Below are 20,133 nucleotides of genomic sequence, written 5' to 3' on the forward strand. Positions count from 1 at the left end.
ATATGCCAAAAAAATGCACAGTGACTTTTCATTTCCACTCGCGCACTCAACCAGTGGTGCATTATGAATATCTAGTAGTAAATTTCCGCCCAGGGCGTTATCGTAAGATAGTATTGCGGGGAAGAGAAGGTCTCTATACAGTACTTCCGTAACTGGGCTTTGTACGCATTGAAAAAAAATTATAAGCAATGACCTGCGGACAACACCGGGCGGGCTCCAACTAGCAACTGAAGGGAAAGACAAATGCAGGACTTAAACAGGACAGCGGGCGAGTGGCAAGCATACAGTCAAGGTCAACGAAGGTCAAAGGATGCGAGCTCTTCCCTTGAAAGATGAACAGAGGACTGGCAAATGCAACTTTCCCACCTCTCGCATACCGTGAGCGCTCCCAAAATTTATCGTTCACGTTCTATCCTGTAACGTCCAGCGATGCCCGCGGTTTTGTGGAACTGCATCCGACGCCTACAATGCTGGCTTTGTAATCCACCTACTTCTCCGGCTAATCTTAGTTAACGCAGAGTTTCAATGACCAAAAGTGCGGTGATGACAGCCAGTTGGTTGCGCTCAACAAAATTCACGCCGCAGGATAAACAAAGGACGGAATACACGACTAGGCACCTCTAGAGAAAGATCATTGTGCAAGACCATTCTCAAGGAGGAAGAAGTATTATTTCTTTCGACCTGTTTCTCTTCTTCCTGCAGGGTCACACTTTGCTGTTCATTGATTTCCCGTTTCCTCCCGAGTTCTTCAGTAACGCGCCCCAAGTATTCGCACCCGAAAACACGAAGAGAATTCTTCGAGGCACCTATTCGAAAGACAAATTGCGTTGCACCGCTGAGGAATAGAGGAGGAGATTTGACCCGCGTTTTAGACAGTTATCGACGCTGTAATGGAAAATGACACCCGAAAAGCTCACATCTTAGGCTTTTAATGCCATCTCAGCAACAGTTTAAGACTTTTCGATGAAGTAACGGTGAAAGTGGAATGTGTTGTGAAGTCTTGAAATGCGTTGTAACGCGTGTTTAAATTTCATTTTCTGTATTTTAGAGCAACCATTGAATTGTGTGTGTGTGTGTTGTAGCTCGTTCGTGAACACTCGGCATCGTACTGCTTCATTGCTTCGTAGCTCTACTAAGATGTCCATCCATAATGTAAACTTTCTATTCGCATCAAAAGATTGGTGCGGAAGAACAACAATCCTCTCAACCATACCGGAGTGGTACGGTGATGATTAAATCATTGGACAGACTAAGGTCACACGCTTACCTTACATACACTAGAGAGCTGCAGACGACGTATTGTTCTTGTGGGCCAGTGAATTACCAAATTTGAATTACAGTGCACGTGTTGTCAATCTGCTGACAGGAGGTGCCAGCATACATCGAACGAACGGACATTTCTGCAAAGAAAAGGGAAAACATTAGATACAGAAAAAAAAAAAATATATATATATATATACAGGGTGTCCCAGCTAACTGTGAACATATATATTTTTTTTTAATATATATAACACCTTTTCCAAGATGAAATCAATTGCAATATAGCATACGCTGAAGGGCACTACCTAGGAGGGCATTAGCGAAGCCCAATGGCAATGTCTTAATTAACTTTCATTAATTAAGTTTTTAATTATAAAAGCTTCAAAGTTGTCCCAATGAGAACATCTGTTCCTTTCGGTCACCTGATATCGTAGCAGTTTTCAGAACAAAAATCCGTTCGATAGATCGCCCGCAAAAAATTCGTGAAGGAACACCATTTTTTTCTTTCTTTTGTTCATTGCGCTTCTTAGAAGACGCGTCTTTCCTTCACCCCCAACGTGAGAGGGAGAAAGAGCACACTACCGCCTCTCGCGTCCTGGAAAAAGATTAAAAGGAAACAGAAAATGCAACCCAAGATAAGGCCAGTTCCGATTGAGTCACCCGATACATTTGCGCTACTGGGCCCTCTGCAACGCCCCATTCAGTGGCGCGTCGGAAGGGAACTCGTACGCTTCCTTACTGACACAGGGCTCGCGCTGAGCCTGTGACTGCGCCTCTTTTTTTTTTTCGTTCTTTTCGTTTTTTCTTTCTTCTTTTTATTTTTCCTTTTTTGTAAGCGGGAACAGCAACTCGGCTTCTGGAGCCAGGCTAACCTTTCCCCTCTTTCTTTTTTTTTCTTTTTGCAATAAACCTATTCCCCCCGATACATTTGTTTTTGTTTTGTTTCCGCAAGTTAAAGCTCATCTTCGACGCATGAGGCGGCACTGTACTCCTTTCCCCTCTCACGTTGCGGATGAAGAAAATACGCCTGTGCCAAGATGCAAAATGAACAAAATAAAGAAAAGATGGCGCTCCTTCACGAATTGTTTGCAGGCGATCTATCAAACGGATTTTTGTTCTGAAAACGCCTACGATATCAGGTGACCGAAAGGAACAGATGTTCTCATTGGGACAACTTTGTAGCTTTTATAATTAAAAAGTTAATTAAATAGTTAATTAATGGGAGTTAATTAAGATATTGCCTTTGGACTTTGCTAATGCCCTGCTAGGGAGTGCCCTTCAGCATATGCTATATTGCAATTGATTTCATCTTGGAAAAAGTGTTATATATATTTTAAAAAAATATGTTCACATTTAGCTGGGACGCCCTGTATATAGTAAAAACGATTGCCAGCATCATCAACGCATACGATTTTATCCGCAGTGTGTCACACACAATTACAACAACTAAACGCTAGCATTGCATAATAGCACCATAACTTAGATATTCAGCTGTATTGTCTTTTATGCGGAGATGCTTCATGTGAATTCGAATAAAGGTAATCTTTCGACGGTAGTGTGTTCATTTGCTTCCATCAACGAAATCAGAGAAGCACTGGCGACAGAGTGTCATTAAAAGTATCATGGCTTCCGTCAGCATTGCGCGCGTCAGTATACTAATTTTTTTCTGATACTCGTAAACACCGCAAAACTTATTCAACTGCTTTTCTGGCGTCATGTGCTACATACAGCATAACCATGACCCTGGGCTCGAGCTTTTTGTCCGTATGGTTGAGACCTGGCAGCGTTTATTTTATCTGTCCCTTTGTACATTCCAGCCTTGATTCAAAAGTGCTACTTTCCAAAGTTTCCATCACCTTCATTTCGAGCGTTTGAAGCGTGCTTTGCCTGTCTAACTCGGCTGCACGTCGGAGAAGCCTGCCATCGTGGCTGACCCCCAACGGGCAGTGACAAACATAGAGCAAGGCTTCAGTTAATCATCGCTGGAGCGAAAACGCAAATAGTGTGTCCGTATATTCAGCCATGCATTTGTGTCGTCTAGAATACATAGGGAAACATAGTCTTGATCGCATGATATGGTTACAAAAATATTTTTATGGTAACGAAAATACGCTTTATCCTTCAGTACACTTCGTGTGCAACGGAGAAAATGCTTCCTCCGTTTCTTACTGGGCGCAAAAACAAACCTCTTAGAAATGTGTTGTTCTTATATATTTATTCTTTCTGGCTCCATTAGCGTGAGTACTGTGTCGCAGACGCCGTTTGTCTTTCAACAAACGCGTTTGCTGCCATCTGAAAGATTTTCTGTTTCTGACGCATTATGAAAGAATGCGGCTTCACTTGACAACTAACACACTAAAAATTATATGCAATATCTTCCACTGAAAGAGAGAGAGAGAGAAACGCACCTAAACATCAACATACGCCGTTCCCGCTCAACTGGCTCTGCACGGTGAAACGAGGGGGAGGGAAAACGTCACCGATGATGTCATTACTGGAGTGATCGCAGTCCAATCGGCGCCGGCGCTTTGTCCGTTTCTCTTTTTTTTTTTTTTTCTCTCTCCCAAGTACACCCTATGTAGCGGACGACGTTTCTCTAAACCAATCAGCTGACTGTACCGCAATGACGTCACGGTGCCCGGGCGGCAAGTTGCGGGCATCGTTACTGTTGCGCGCGATCGCAGTTTTCGGGATCCACTTGTGCGATATTTATGCATCGGTCGAACGAGTCACTTCGCATAGTGCATTTGAGTAGGCAGATTACCAGACTGGCTTTAAAAAAAGGTAGTGCCTGGGGTGCTTTTAAAGTCGACTGGGGAAAAGATCTCAACCTATTCCTCTGCGTGTAAAGTAACACAAACATCAATTTGAAAGGGAGGGATGATGTAATTCAGACGACATATGTCGATTGAAGTCCTCAATGAAAAGCAAATCCGGCATCTTAGCCAGCGGGGGGCGCTCCAATCGAGTGAGAAACCGGAATTCAGCGCCCATGTCTTCTGTCAGCCGATTGTCATTTTAAATCATCCGCACTTAACATTCACGGTTAGTGATTAGGGCGTACATGTAAACGCATTCAGTGCGTTCCAAATAACAGTCCAGGCTAATGAAACACACGTAACAATATCACAGACAAAACGAGAAACCAAGTCTGTATGACGACTTTCCGAACCGAGGCCCAACAATATCCAATTCATACCTGGTCCCTTCATTTTTCTCTATCATTTCACATACCTTTCCCCAGATAACGGCAATAATGGTGTAAGGAGCAAAAATTCCTATTTAAAGACCTATCGTTCATACACATTTCTCACGACGAGACTGTACCGTCACTAGTCCGCCATCTTAGGCGAGGAACAATCGAAAGGTGGAACTACGTCTTACAAGCACAAAAAAGAGAGCCCCATCCTCTTCACAAGAATGGCCGCTCTTTCCGTCACTCTTTTCCCATTCGTATTTTTGCTAACTCTCCCTTACGTATTACCAGACTCATTAGAGTTTCAGCCATAATAGCACCATCCATCACACACACGCGCTCGCGCCATAATGTTCTCATAATTTCTTCATACACTTCGCAACTTTCATCCGTTCACGTTAACTCCGGCTTAGAACTCGGTATATCTACGCGTGCTTCTTTTGTTCCTTGCTTAACGGCTATATACGTACAGCAAGACGAAGCACAGTTCATTAGTTTTTACTGAGGGTGCCTTTGGGGGTCACGGCTAAAAACACGTTCCCTCGTAAGGATTTTGGCCGTTACGGCTCTTCGGGGGCTTTGTAGAAAGCTGAGGTCATAAATCGCTGTTCGTTAAGCGGCCTTCTTGTTACGGTTACGCGGCGCACTACAAAGGCGGAGGCTCATTATCCAGCTCACCGTTCTTCCTCTTTCGCTTTTTTTGATCCCTCGTAACTATTAGGACCTCTTTCGGAGTAAGGTGAGAGAAGTAATCGTGTGGAAAAATGAAGACTAAAACCTCGTTAGGCAGAAAGTGGAGGGACGAAGAATTCTTATGAAGGAACTCGTTTTTTCTTTTTTTTTCTTTTTTATGTGATTGACACAGGGTAATACGGATCTAGATGAGGGTCGATATCTTTTTTGTATTATTATTATTCCGTGCTAGCGACGCGAAGCAGCGTACGCCAAAAGGCTCAACAGCGCAATATGGCGTGCATGCGTGTGAATGAGACAGGGTTTGAACAGTGTCGTCTCCATTTTCTTATTGCGTACGTCTCACGCCACTGCGAAAGTATAAGAGAGTTTCAGTTGCAGCGTAGGCGATCACATTGCGTACGCAAGGAAATAGCGTGGTCATACTGCGCACATGATACATACGCAAAATCACGTCCTGCACGTTTTTTTTTTATTCAGTGTTAACACCGCGAAGCAACTGTGGCTGCGAGCGGCGTACAAATGTGGACAGACAGAGAGGAGAGGACAGCAGGAAGGAGTGGGGGACATGTAGGACAGTATGCGTCCTGGGACGACTTCAGCTGGTACTGTGCCGACATTCGTCTGTAAAGACTTCGGAAAACCCATGGAAAACCTCAGACAGCAGAGCCGGTGGTAGGAGTCGAACCCACCACCTCCCAGTCTCCAGCACGACCTTGGCTACCACGAACGGACGGGTAGCCTTAACCCGCTCGGTCACGCCGCTGGTCGACCATTTTTTGTACTATTATCATCGTCTACTTTTTTCTTTTCTCATTTTTCTTTTCGTTCCTGTGTCCTATGCTCTAGGGCAGGGTGGAAGAGCTCGAAGCCAACAAGTCCACTCATGATTGGCGTTTCTTTTTCTTTTCTTTTTTTTTTTCAACATCAACGCCTATATAATCCAATGATATACGAATTCGTGATAACTTATTCGAAGGCATGTGTTGTGATACCGGGCACAGATAAAGAAATTGACAAAATGTCCCTTGCACATGCATTTACGTGCGTCATTTGTATATCCGTTGCATCTGCATACTTGCAGAAATTCTTGGAAAAAGGAACTCGGCTCATCAGGTTCCTTTGCTTTTGTCGCTCAGGAATAATTCTGCAAAAATGTACCCACAACGGACATACAAAGGACGCAAATGACTCAGCAAGACAACAAAATTTCGAGGATCGGGTGTCTGAGATTTCCGGCGTACAAGAACCCCCAGGTGGCCGAAATTGCACTGCGGCACGTGCACAGCAAACAACAACAACAACACATCGAACGTAGACTGCTGAGAGTTTTCATGCGTCAAACGCTTCCGTTATTGAAGTAACGAGAATGCTATTTACAGATTTTACACAAACAGAGTGCCCTGTAATGTTTTCTCTTGACTTTCTATCACCATGTTGCATGCTGCAAAGCCAGCAACTTCCCTAATACAAAAGAAGAAAAACGCAGGACAACAACTATCCATCCTGATGCGTGGCCGCGGGCGTTTAAAAAGCGCGTGAAATTTCGGCCGGCAAACACGCGAGGACATGTACTACGATTATAAATTATCGATCAACTAATTGCGAGTGCATAGCGCAGTTTGTCGCCGTCCTGCATTCTAATTAACGCTGATGGAGGCGCAAGGCATCGCTATCAGAGTGCAACGAGACATTTCCCCGATCGACCCCAATTATTTCCCTATTTAGGGATTAGCACGCAAGCTCAAAATAATATTGTACCAGCATATAATACCACACATGGGGATGTCGCAGCCATTACGTACTTTCGCCCCTTAAAATGCCGTTGGCCTAACTATATCACCGCCTTTATCGCTTTCGTCCTTCCCACGCCCATACTGGCCTTAAATCTCACAACTTTGCAATTTCGCCGAAGGAAATAACTCTCTTTTGCGCATCCATTTCCACACACTGTTCATCACTGGAGACGTGCAATTACTGACACGCTGGTTCAGCACATTGTCATTCCACAGCATACCTGTATTGATGGTATCATATTCGGTGTGCAGCCCGCGAATATGACGTCAATGTGAGCATTGACGTCAAAGGAGATTGTAACAAGAGGGAGCCAAAAGAATACTTACGTGGCTTTATAAGGGTGTAGAACATACCTCTATTCAAACGTCATGGAATAGCTGGTCGCCCTAGTACAACCTACGTTTCAAATTCTTTTTTTTTCTCTACTTCTATGGGGCGCCACTGTGCCGCTTCTTGGTGGGGGATCCCTCGTCTCTGTTACTTACAGTAAAAACTGTCATATTGGAATGAAAATGCGACTTACTTGGAACACATACGAGGGGGGACCCAAAAGAAACCGGAATTGTCCTCGTGAGGGCGCATTCCTTGAAATACAGGCTTCCACCACTAGCTGACAGTTTTACGAACTGTTTTGCATCAGTGCACCAGAATGCGTTGTTGTGCAATGCTGCGTTCGGCTTCAGTGAATTCTATTCCTAGACCACTTCAACGCGTTTGCCCATTTCGTGATGGCTGATTTGCACGGACAACGTGTGACAGTGCAATTTTGTTTCCTGTTGGACAAAAACGCATCAGAAACGGCAGTTATGCTACAGACGGCTTACAAAGAGGCTGCTTTGAGCAAAACACAAGTTACGAATGGATTTCTCAATTTAAACGAGGCGAAATGTCGACTGACGATCAACCTCGTTCTGGACGGCCTTCGACAAGTCGTACTAAAAAAAATGTCGACAGAATTCGTTAAGGCCGTCTTGCAAGAGGGCGGTCGGATCTGAATGAGGTTGTGGAGTTATCAGGGGTGTCATGGAGCTCAGGTCAGCGAATTTTATCGAATGATTTGCACATGAAACAAGTTGCAGCGAAATTTGTGCCCCGACTGCTCATGCGCGAACAAACAGAGAATCGCATGGCGGCATGCCGTGCTTTGAAGGACCACTTAGAGACGGATCCCAACTTTTTCTCTAAAATCATAACTGGAGACGAATTTTCGTGCTACGGTTGCGACCCCAAAACGAAACAGCAATCTAACTAATGGAAAACAGCCAATTCCCCACGACCCAAGAAAGCATGACAAGTAAAGTCGCACGTCAAGACAATGGTGATGTGATACTTTGGTGTGAGGGGGCTTCTGCACTCCGAATTTGTTCTGCCGTGTCAAACGGTGAACAAACGCTTCTATTTGGAAGTTTTAAGAACGTTGCGCCACGATCTGCGGAAGAAATGTCCCGAGTTGTGAGAGTCAGGTGACTGGTTCTTTCACCATGGCAACGCACCTGCCCACACCGCGCTGAGTGTTCGCAGTTTCTGAGCAACAATGGCATGACCCCTGTGCATCACCCTGTCTGCCCACCTGATCTCACCCCCTGCGACTGTTTTCTCTGCCCACGTATGAAGAAAGCCCTCAAATGGAAATGTTTTGCCTATGTCGAAGAAGTGAAACAGAAAACGGCACAAGCACTAAAAAGTATCAACGTCGACGAGTTCCAAAAGTGTTTTGAAGAGTGGAAAAAATGTCTGGACGGGTCCATTGGATCAAAGAAAGATTACTTTGATGGTGTTTGAAATTAGAGCATGAAACAATAAAACCACATTGTTTTAGAAAATAATTCCGGTTTCTTTTGGGTCCCCCCTCGTATGTCGGTTTCGTCAAGCGTTACCAGGAAAGATAAACGCTGGACAGCGTCTTACACGTGCAATGTCTTGATACGCAATGCAATGTGCGATAACTGCCCGCGAACATCCTCACGACATGGTTCGTTCGGTGAACACCAGGGGGCGAATCCCAAACTTCTCGGCGCCAATTCTAGACTTTTATTCGGTGGAACGCTATGAAGCCCCTGCTTATCTACACAGGCGCCTGAGCAGTCTGCGTTCAGTGTTAGCTCAGTTTGTGGCAGCCTTATCTTGCCACGCACGTGCGATAAAGCTAGATTGTTAATGCACAACGTCAGAGCACTGCATCTTGCCTATACTCAACAAAAATGAGCAATCTGGAGAATAATTGCAGCCTCTGATCCCCTTGACTGCAGTTACTTCCCATTTTAATTCCTGACCGCGTCATTTACTCCCCAGTACGCCAAATGATCCCTAAAATTTGCATAAACATTCACAACTCACTTATTCCTGAAAGAGACGAGCAGCAGTGCATATAATTTCCAAAGAGTTTTTCTAGTCTGTTCGTGTTTTCTTTTATACTTCCACACTAGCACTGCGACGCCACAATGCCTACGACCGGTGTACAGAAGGGGGCAGGCCGCGGGCAGATAGTAGAAAAGGGGTTGGAGACAGGGAGTTATATCCTGGGCAGACTTCACCGCCTGGAATGTCTGCCGGAAAATCCAGGAAAAACTTTAGACAGCATAACCAACACCGCATAGAAACAAAGCTCGGTCGCTTAAACGACGTGACGTAACAAGTAAGAGCCCGCCAATCCCGAACGTCCTTTCAGCGGCCGTAGCTATGGATACGAGCCTCCATGAGTCGCATGCGCAGCCACTCGTAGCCAGAGAACGCCTACGTTTGGGATCGTCTGCAGCGATTGGCTGACGTCCTGACCTTAGATATCTATACGTGCGAATGAGAGAGAGGAGACATGAAGTAGGTCTTCCGTATCCAGGTAGCATTACTACAATTCACTTTGAAATGCCAACCCACCACTTCGCAGTATTTAGCATGACGTTCGATTGATCACCAAAAACCGGATGCTGTGTAAGATGGGAGCATTAAAATCGTCACCCGAGCGTAACGTGGCACATGTTAAGCATGGTTCACACTAGTGCGTTCTGCTGCGTGCGTGCGTGCGTGCGTGCGCCTGCGTGCGTTCCGCTGTTCACATACCTGCGTCCGAATGCGTGCGTCACAAAACCGTAAGCCAATGAGCGCCGAGCGGGATTCCACTTCGGTGGCCGCCATGTTGAAAACAGTCTCGCAGAGAGAAACCTAGTGCGCACGCTCGGAAGGCGGCCTCGCGATTCGTTCTCAGCTTGCGGGCTGCTGCGTGCGTCGGAGCAAGTTGAGCTCGGGCGTACTCCTTGCGTTCTGCTGCGGGAGGTCGCGCACGTATCTGTTGCCACGGTAACCAGCGCCCGCACGCATCCGCACGCAGCAGAACGCACTAGTGTGAAGCATGCTTTACTGTCTACGTCACGTTACGTCTGCGTACATGTTACTACGGCAACCAGGTTCCATAACCACCATCTCCATTGCTGTCTTCCTCGCATAACCAGATTATGCATAAACTGCAATACTGTAGTCACACTATTACCATTTAAAGTGATCTAAGGCACCACTCAGTACTGAAAACTTCCGTAGCGTATGAGACGTACTAGAGCAGGCGTGCCGAAGTTGCGGCCCGCCTGCGGTTGCCATGCGGACCGCGTGACCCTCGAGCAAAAAATAATTTTAACAATTTAACAAATTAAAATTTGATTAAATTTAAATGTATTTTTTTTAAATTTGAAATTATTTATGAATCAAATTTATTTTAGGTAAATTTAACTTTAATTTAGATCGAAATTCAATTCTGAAAATGGAATTAAAATTAAATTGAATTGTGAAATTTAATTTTAATTTAATTCTGTGTTGTGTCATCTGTGCCAGAAACACGCCACCACAAAGTCATGGTGCGCGGCCAGCGTAGTTCCCCCATGGCTCAATGCGGGCCGCGGACATGAATGCATTCGGGACCGCTGTATCACAGGAATCTGCAGACATGCCTTACCGTGTGATACAGCGCATAACGTTCTCGGTCAGCGATAATTGAGGTGCTCACATTGCATACTCTAAAGGGGGGGATGACGTAAGTTCTACGTAAAAAAACAGTAATCTTAGTCCTCTTGTGGAGTATTCCTGTCGAGGCAAAGTGCACGGAACTTTCTGCAAAGTCTGAAGATCATTTCCATGATGGAGTAACTATCGGGGTTAAGGGGTAAAAATGGGTAAAGTAATTGCGATCCAGAGGACTAGAAGCTGTAACCCCCCCCCCCCCCCCCCCAATTTACTCATTTCCTTTTTCCTTTTCCATCACCGACCGAACAAATAATACGTAGCTGTCGTGCCAACTCCCAAGACACGTCGCACCTTATCTCAAAAGGATATCGGTCCCACGCTTGAGACCTCATCAAAAATACGGCCCCTGAAGGTGGCACCACGTTTCGCTGTGCTATATTCCATACCGCCTCCCAATATACGCGCATAGCGGGGAGCTACCATTACCGTTCATTTGTCATCCCGCGCCACATATTGAAGTCGCCTCGTTTCCCTCGGCGCACAGTGCACACACGCAACACTGCCCGGAACACACTCGACATCGATTTTTCTCCGGTTATTTTTGCCGTTGTGCGTTCGGGGATCTTCCTCCGACCACTTGGCATCCCACAGATGGCCAGGGATCCATGGACGAGGAAGCAAAAAGTGCTTCGCTCTTCAAGAAGAGAGAAGCTGCGGAAGGCAGAAGTCTTGCCGGGGTGATTACGGGCGCATTATTTTGTTTGTTTGTCCGCTGCAAGACATAAAACTCTCCGAGGGAATACAATGGAACACATGTTTGTTCGTTGCATAGGGAGTTATTTATGAGAATTGTTCCTTCTGGGGCTGATGAAACGTGTTGGTGTCCGTAAAGGGGAGTGAATGGTAGTTTACCGGTCTGCTGGTCGAAGGTGCGAGAGGGAACGTTGGGATGACGGAAATGGTGAGTATCGAGGCTTGCCTTGCTGAATCAGGATTTATTGAGAAAGCGTGTGGATGGGATTACGTTAGACGGGGTTTTGCCGGAAAGGGGGAATATGTTTATTAAGAAAAAGTAAGGAAAGGTCAGCCAAACGGAAGTCGGCATGCTATTCCAAAAAAAAAGGAAAAGGAAAAAAGAAAAAGAAGAAAGGGTATGGAAAAGCGAAGGAAAAGGAGAAAGGAAAAGGAGAAGACAAAGAAGGAAAGAAAAGGAAGAACACAAAACTAAAACTGAAAAGTCACAGAGGCCCGTACCAACACCACCCAGCTAGAGAAAGCCTCCTCACACGCCAACGTGACGTAACAACTAAGAGTCAGCCAATCAGGATCGTGTTTCCAACGGCCGTAGCCAATCACGAACGTGCTTTCAGCAGCCGCAGCCATGGAGACGAACCGCCAGTCGTTTGCGAGTTGTGACTGAACGTCCCCGCGTAATAAATGGGGAAAACTTTAAAATAAAGCGCAAAACAGTCCCACATCTTTCTCAAAAGCATTTTGCACATTTTGTCTGCACATTCTTTAAAAAAAAAGGTGTACTTTAAACTGCTTTCCTTGCCACATATATAACACCCTTTTGGAGAGTACAATTACGCTCAAAAGGGTGTCTCCTCACTCCCTCAAGTGAGTAGCATAACACCTTCCCCCTGCCGGGGAGTAATATTACTCTCCAGTAGGGAGAAAGGTGTTATGCTACTCCCTTGAGGGAGTGAGGAGAAACCCTTTTGAGCGTAATTGTACTCTCCAAAAGGGTGTTATCTATGTGGCAAAAAAAGGAAGTGTAAAAGTACACCCATTTTTTTAAGAGTGCAGATTTAAGTCTGCAGGTTCGAAGTTAGGCGCAATCATTTGCGAGTTCTTGAATTCGCAGAACGGGGAATCGTAGCAGTAGCAGGCTAATCCTGACTTTTTATGTCCATGTAGCAAAGGAGGGAGAGAAGACAATAAGCACAATGCATAATGTAAAACCTCGAAAATAGGGAACACGAAAGGACAGACACAACACGAAGTCTCAAAAGCCATTTTTTCATTGACAATACGCACGCCTCCTGTATCTAGGTGGCGTTGCCAGTACCCTGAAGAAACGCACGAGGTCGCGGGGTTTTGTGGTTCTTTCTACATTTCCAGAGCGTAGGATATCAGCCAACGTGCCAGTCCTGCAGTGTGCAAGGTGGGCTTTTCCCGAGTAGTATTGTATGCGTAGCATCCTTTCAGGATGTGGTCGGTGGTTTGAGATTGTTGACAGTGTCTACAGCTGGAGTCAATCCGGGATCCATTAGCGTGGTTTGACCGAGGAAAGGCCTTTCACGGGAAGAAGGGGGCCGTGATTTCGCATGACATCCGTGATATGGTTGACGTGCGTTTAAGTTCCAGCAAACCATCTGTTTAACAGTGCGCCTCCCAGTTTCAACAATATCATTCTGAATTGAAGTTGGTTCCGAGCATGCTATGCGGTGACGTTCTGTTTTTAGTGTCTAAGGAGGTAGTTCCACCTTTAGAACCCACACTTCACGCCCTGTCGCGATCCATCAAAACACAGCAGCCGTATTTCTAGGACGCAGCTTTGCGACCAGTGTGGCCACTTCTGCACATACCCAATCCCCCCTATTCTCCCCATTCATATACTCCTTACTTCTCAATGGCACTTTGACAGATCTGAAAAACATGACAGTTGACGAAAAGCCAGCAAGTGCAGGTGGCGGGGCACGAAAACATTCCACTCTGATTGCCGGTCAAATGTACTACCAACTACAAGACATGCCTATACTTCATCGCTATCCCATCAACCTACACACATCTGTGTGTGTACGTGAGCGTGAATGGAAGAAAATATGTGAGAGAATAAGTCACAGTGCATGTGTGTCCGTATCTTTAGGCAGATCCCGTAACACGTTACAAATGACAGATACACGCGAGGTGCGCCAAAATCGGCGGCGACGCGCCGACTCCAGCGAACAGGAAGCTACGTCGCCGCTACAAAATCTTGCATCTGCTTTTGAGTGGATATTGTAACGTGTCGCTAGAGCGTTGCCTTGCACGTGTATAAATCCGCTAGATTTGGCGGTATGCAATTGGAGCGAACCATGAGAGATAGTGGTGGATATCTTGTAGGTGGCAAACAGCCGCTTCAATCTAATGTTATCGCTTGCATGTGATCAAGATCTCTTGCACACTGTGTCATAACGGATAGACCAACAGCGTCGCCACAGACACATGTATCATAACAAAATTACAGTATCGCAAATTCCTCTCCGTATTTATTGTCCTGGTGGGGTTGAATCCAAATTTCTATTATAGGTACGTTCGATTAGGCCTGCACTGCCTGAACCAGTTCCGGTGGTGCTGCATTCGCCCGTTCGTTTCGGCAGTGCAGCCGAGCGCCCCTGCACCGTCTCGTTCGTTTCAAACCAGTGCACGCCAAGTGTAGCCCTAGTGTAAGGAAACTCTGCACTCCCGCAGGGATCAGTTCAACGGTAGTGGAGAGTAATGGCGGCAATGGCAGCAGACGACACCGAGAGAGCCGGAAGAGACGTTTGAATTCGAAGTCGAAATAACGATTCACTACAGTTTCGGTGTACATTGGTACACGGTTCCTGTCAGTTCGCAGAGGATTCAACGCTATCACGGTTACCAGGTCGTCGAATTCTTCGTCCTCGCTGTCAGAACCCACAACTTCCATGGCTGCTTGCATAATTGTTGAACAGTTCATTGTGTTCGAAATTAAAAAGCAGCAATGCGCATGTGATTGAAATGTCACACGCGTTCTTACAATCCGTAGCGGTGTTAAGACTCGCGGAGAGCAGAAGGCCTGCACTAGATACTACACCACACTTCGATAATCGTTTCGCGGCGGCACTAGTGTTGCACCGTTAAACTGGAGCTGGCCTAGTGCTGCGCTAGTTCAGAACTGGCCCTGCACCACCCGGAACTGGTTCAGAGAGTGCAGGCCTAATCAAACGTACCTGATATTTGAGATGGTATGGCGCATAATCAATCAAAACGTACGCGTTCTTGTGCCGCCTTGCAAATTAGTCCGATAGCTACATCCGCGACCTGGCTAAAACAACAGAATCTGTAGCGTGTTGTTTGCCACGTGCTATGGGATCCTGTCTTTCATGAACGAGACCTCGCTATATCTTGACGATGGCGGAGTGCGATGTCGGCGTAATGTAACTGGTAGCGCACCTGACCGGCAATCAGAGAGGTGTGGGTTCGAATCCCGCCACCGGCACTCGTTGACTTTTCGTCAACTGCCGCGTTTTCAGATAACCCTGCTTGACAGTTAGTGCGGCTTAAATGTTGCGTTTGTCTTATAGTTCATCTTATAGTATCACCTAGGCAACTGCTGTTCATGGGCACCACAAAAATACCAATAAATAAATAAATAAATAGTTGTTCGTTGAGCCTTCGCAATTCACGTTACTTTGACAGTTTTAGAGGTGATATCTTTTCTCTAAAAATATCAATTGCCTCAGAAGCAAAGTACTACTACAGAGTCTTAGTACATTGTACGATATCTCCTTTACATATGTAAGGGACACTACGCGAAGGTTTCTTACGGGGGGGGGGGGGATATAGGTTTATTGAATAAAAAAAACAAAGAAAGAGGGGAAAGGTTAGCCTGGCTCCAAAAGCCGACTTGCTATTCCCGCGTCAAAAACAAAAAAAAAAAACGAAAAGAGCGAAAGAAAAGAGGCGCACTTCGACAGGCTCAGCGCGAGCCCTGTGTCGGTCAGAAAGCGCACGAGTTCCCTTCCGACGCGCTACTGAAGAGGGCGTGGCAGGAGGCCCAGTAGCGTTGCCAGCGAGACCTCCCTCAGCCCCAGGGTAGCTAGCCGCTCCATGAGAGTGGCACGGGGAGCGGCGAACAGGCGACAGTGTAGGAGCAGGTGGGAAGTGTTGCCCTCGGTAGAGCAGGCTGCACATGTCGGGGTGTCAAGCATGCCGATTTGGAAGAGCCGTGTTAGCGTTCGAGCCATGCTTAACCACAGACGGTGGATAGCAGACTCCTCCCTCCTCGTGATGTTTGGGGGAGGGACGTATTGCATATTTGGGTCGATGGAGTGCAGAAATGTATTGGACGAGATGGCACGTTCTATGAAATCTTGAACACAGCGAGAGCGCAAGCGACGTATTTGGAGCTCCTTCGCCTCAGCCAATACCAGGAAGTTGCCGGTCGTTCTGGGGACACCAAGGCACACCCGGAGGCTCCGCGCCTGGATGTTCAAAAGTTCGCGCTCTGTTGTTGAACTTAGACCGTGCAATACCGGTAAGCTGTAATGCAGGAGCGCTAGGACGAGTGAGGTATGCACCTGGCGAAGGTCAGCGTATGATGGGCCCCAGGATGAACCAGAGATGCGGCGGAGGACGTTCACGATGGTAGTCGCCGCGGCAGACAGGACCTTGACGTGCTTGGACCAAGTCACCTCCCTGTCGATGGTTATGCCCAGGTATTTGTGATGACGTATGAAGGCGAGCTGTTAACCGCCAACGCGGAGGAGGTATTTGCGGAAGTATCGGCGGGTGAATGCCATGGCAACAGTCTTGCTGGGTGAGATAGAAAGACCACGGTCGGAGAGGTAGGATACGATAGTGTCCAGTGCACCTTGCAAGCGACGCTGGATTACATCCCGACGGGTGGAGGAGGCCCAGATGCAGAGGTCGTTGGCGTATATCGTGATGTTGACATGTTTACTGAATTAGACAGGTAAAGCGGCCATGATGAGGTTAAACAGCAGTGGGCTCAGCACACTTCCTTGCGGGACACCTCGCAGAACTCTGCAGTGGGCGGTGTCCTCTTCAGAGGTGCGCACAAACAAGGTGCGATCAGCGAGGAAGTCCCGAATCCATGCGAGTGGACGGCCCCCAATACCAGCCTCTTGGAGCGTCGCAATGACAGTGCTGTGCACCAAGCTGTCATATGCTTTTTGTACGTCGAGGAAGACCGCTGCTGTGAACTTCCCATCCGATCGCGCTTGTAGCACACTAGAGACAATGTCGATGACGTTGTCTATCGCCGACCTGCCTTGATGAAAGCCGGCCATGACTTCAGGGAAGAAGTTCGAGACTTCGAAAAACCAGTTCAGGCGAGATTGAACCATCCGCTCCATGACTTTCCCTGCGCAGCTTGTAAGTGCGATTGGCCGAAAAGAGTCGATATTGTGAGGAGACTTGCCAGGTTTAAGGATTGGCACGATCATCGCGGACTTCCAGTGCGGCGGGGTGGAGCTGGCCTGCCAAGTTTCGTTGAAGAGACCCAGAAGGAGCTGGCGGCCACAGAGCGGGAGATACCGCACCGCTTTGTAAGTGACTCCGTCAGGACCCGGCGACGTGTGCATAGGCGAGAGCCCTATAGCAGATTCGAGCTCGGTGAGCGAAAATGGGACATCCAATGACGATCGGCGGAGGACTCCAGGGCTACAGGGACGTCAAGGGAAGACGCGAAAGGAGCGGCAGGTGTCGATGTCAGACGGGCACAGTACTGCTCTGCAACGTCGACTTCAAAGCACCCAGTGGCATGCGATAGTGAGCGGAAAGGATGGCTTTGGAAAACGGGAGTGGCGACCTCTTTGAGGACCGACCAAATTCGAGACATGGGCGTTCTTGGAGATAGTGATGTCTCGAAGCTTCTCCAGTTGTCGCGTGTCAGCTTGCACAGATGCTTATGAATCATCTTCTGTAGTCGTGTCGCTTCACTTTTGTCGACTGGGAGATGTGTGCGGTGGGCGCGTCGCTCGGCGCGGCGGCAGATAGCGCGCAGCCTCTCATACTCCGCGTCGACGGACGAGAACTTGGCGGGTACGCGGTGCACCTGGGTCGCAGCGCGGGCCGCATCAGCAACCACGTTGCCGAAGTCAGGGGCATTTTGGGGCCTCCTGTCTAAGAGAGAAGATTCGAGCATACATCTGTAGGACTGCAAATCCGTTCTTTTAGCGGTGTGAGAGCTTGTACTCGCGCACCTTGCATGCTGATCAGGACAGGAAGGTGGTCACTTCCAAGGGTATCAGCGCCCACCTGCCATCTGAAGCGATGTGCAATAGGAGCTGACACAACAGAGACACACACTGTTATGGGCGCGCGCAGAACCATCAACGCTATCCCTCACGTACGCAAAGGCGATAGCGTACGATAATACCTTCTCTGTTCTAGAGTTGTGCTACAGCCATATCGCACTCTAAAAAAAACAAAGACAAACTTTATTTTGATGGTCATGATCTAGGTGTTTCATCGACAACGGCTCTACTTTACCCCAGTATTCTCACGGTAATTTGGAGAAAATCTGATGGTGAAACAGGTGGTGATGAAATTTGGCGAAAGTAACCACCAGTAAGTCAGTAAAAGGAGGACATTGCAATTACTCCTCATTTCAGTCCCTCGATATTTATACTCCACAGCAGTCCAAATAGTTCTTAAACTTCTATTTTTGCGCCATTGTTTGTCTTTTTCAATTCAATTCAAAACGTTCCCTAAACTTCGCATAAACTTTCATATATTTAGTCCAGAAGGGGACTTGCGGTTTGGCAATAGATTAATTCCCAAAAAATGGTAAAATTACTCCTGTTTTTGCAGAGTCAGCTGTTCAGGATAGTTCACCCGAGAGGGCGTGGTAGTCCGCAGAATACGCACGGGGGGTCACGTGACCCACCATGCGAAAAGATAACGTTGTCGTCGTGTGTGGCGGCCGATCTGCTGCTGCCACTTGTAGGTAACATTTTCTATCAGTATGAGGAGGAACACCGAGACAGCACGAAGCGACGTGGTTCATCCCTTCGTGCAGACTCCGTTTATGACCCTCTATAAGTAATTATGCTAATAACTAATAATGAAAACATCCTTGTTTGTTTGCTTGTAAGAGAAAAAAAACAAGAAGAAATTGAACTCGTCTCCCGACTTGTTCTGCTACTCCTAACAAAAATTCTCACCCCGCCCCCCACCCCAAAAACTACTTCTCAGGTGCTCTACTCGCAAGTTCGCTATTCACTCTTCACATCCTTCTTTGTATAAACAAGCCTTGGTGTCTAGGATGGCTTACAAAGTGCTTCATATAGTAACGGGGCATCTCTAATGGCAGAGAACGTCAAACAAACCCTTTGGTTAAAAAGCCGGCCATTGAGGAGAATGGACGAATATATAACCAAATCGTTCAAAATTCCATAGCAGATCGTGAAGTTATTTCATACCGTTATGGATGTGAGGTCGCATGTGCACGCGATGCTGGGAAAGAAGTAGGAAGTGCTGGGAAGATATGAAGTATAGGCAGTATTCTTTAATTATTGTTGTGTAATGACGTACCGTTAGTACGTTCATTGCAAAGTTCTGTTTTTATTGTTACCGGGTGCGGACACCTGCCATGCACACGCGGTCTTAGGACATTTTCGAGCTGCAAACTGGTAGCTTTTTGTCCGGGGCTACCACCATCTTTGATGGGAACGGAAATAAAGAAAAAAGCCAAGCTTTTGAATAGAGCAAGGCCTAGTTCATTGACCACCAGCTAAAGGGCGGCGCGAGCCATGTGAAGACAGGACGCCGTATACTATGATTCTTACGGAGCCCGAAATACGAGATAACCTACGGGAAATAAACGCAACCCCTTCGGAACATAAAGCTATCGGGAAATGCGTATCGTGAGACGAAATGATAATGAACAGCTGTCCCTGCGAATAATTTTCGCGCTCCGAGCACTATTTAAATTTTGCACGAAATCTCGTCACACTGCTGACAGGGCCCAGTTAACGTTTGTTTCAAGATGACGTATCTAACCAACGTGTGCTTTGCTGCTAAACTTTAACGTAAGCACAGCACCATCGCCGCCGCTGATAGCATTGTAAATAATCATATCTATTTACTTCAATCACCGAAGTCCCCCCCTTTTTTTTTTCTTCTTCTTCTTCTTCTAACACCCATCGAATTTGAGGTAATGTAAATAAATAAGGTATACGAAAACCGAGTGACAGCTGTCCAGACAGCACCCTGTCCGTTTGAAGGCATGTCCGGGCCCAGCGCCAATCGCTTCGAGGTACGTACACGGCTAGGGCGCAAAATAATCGATCTCAATCACTTTCGCTTCACGGTTCGATGACGACCAGCGTTTCGTTATAGGATATAGGATATTTTGGACGCGCCGCCAGTTGGTAAGCTCGTGCGACAACTCTAAAATGGACATTTTGCATGAGGGACTGCGTTACTACATTCCATGCTACGTCGAGCTCGTCGGAGACTTCGTTTAAAGTATAGATTGCTTT

The 20,133-nt window shown here is 46.9% G+C and overlaps 1 protein-coding gene across 2 annotated transcripts in view; it reads right to left on the reverse strand.

Annotated features, from left to right (window-relative positions):
• Positions 1–20,133, reverse strand: part of LOC135394023 (FMRFamide receptor-like) — a 187,749-nt gene that overhangs the window by 104,898 nt on the left and 62,718 nt on the right. For both annotated transcript variants that reach the window (XM_064624448.1, XM_064624447.1), the window contains exon 2: positions 1,268–1,400. The gene's annotated coding sequence lies outside the window, so the exon portion shown is untranslated. The remainder of the gene's footprint in view (positions 1–1,267; positions 1,401–20,133) is intronic.

This window comes from Ornithodoros turicata, chromosome 5 (assembly GCF_037126465.1).
Source record: "Ornithodoros turicata isolate Travis chromosome 5, ASM3712646v1, whole genome shotgun sequence".
Lineage (NCBI taxonomy): Eukaryota > Metazoa > Arthropoda > Arachnida > Ixodida > Argasidae > Ornithodoros > Ornithodoros turicata.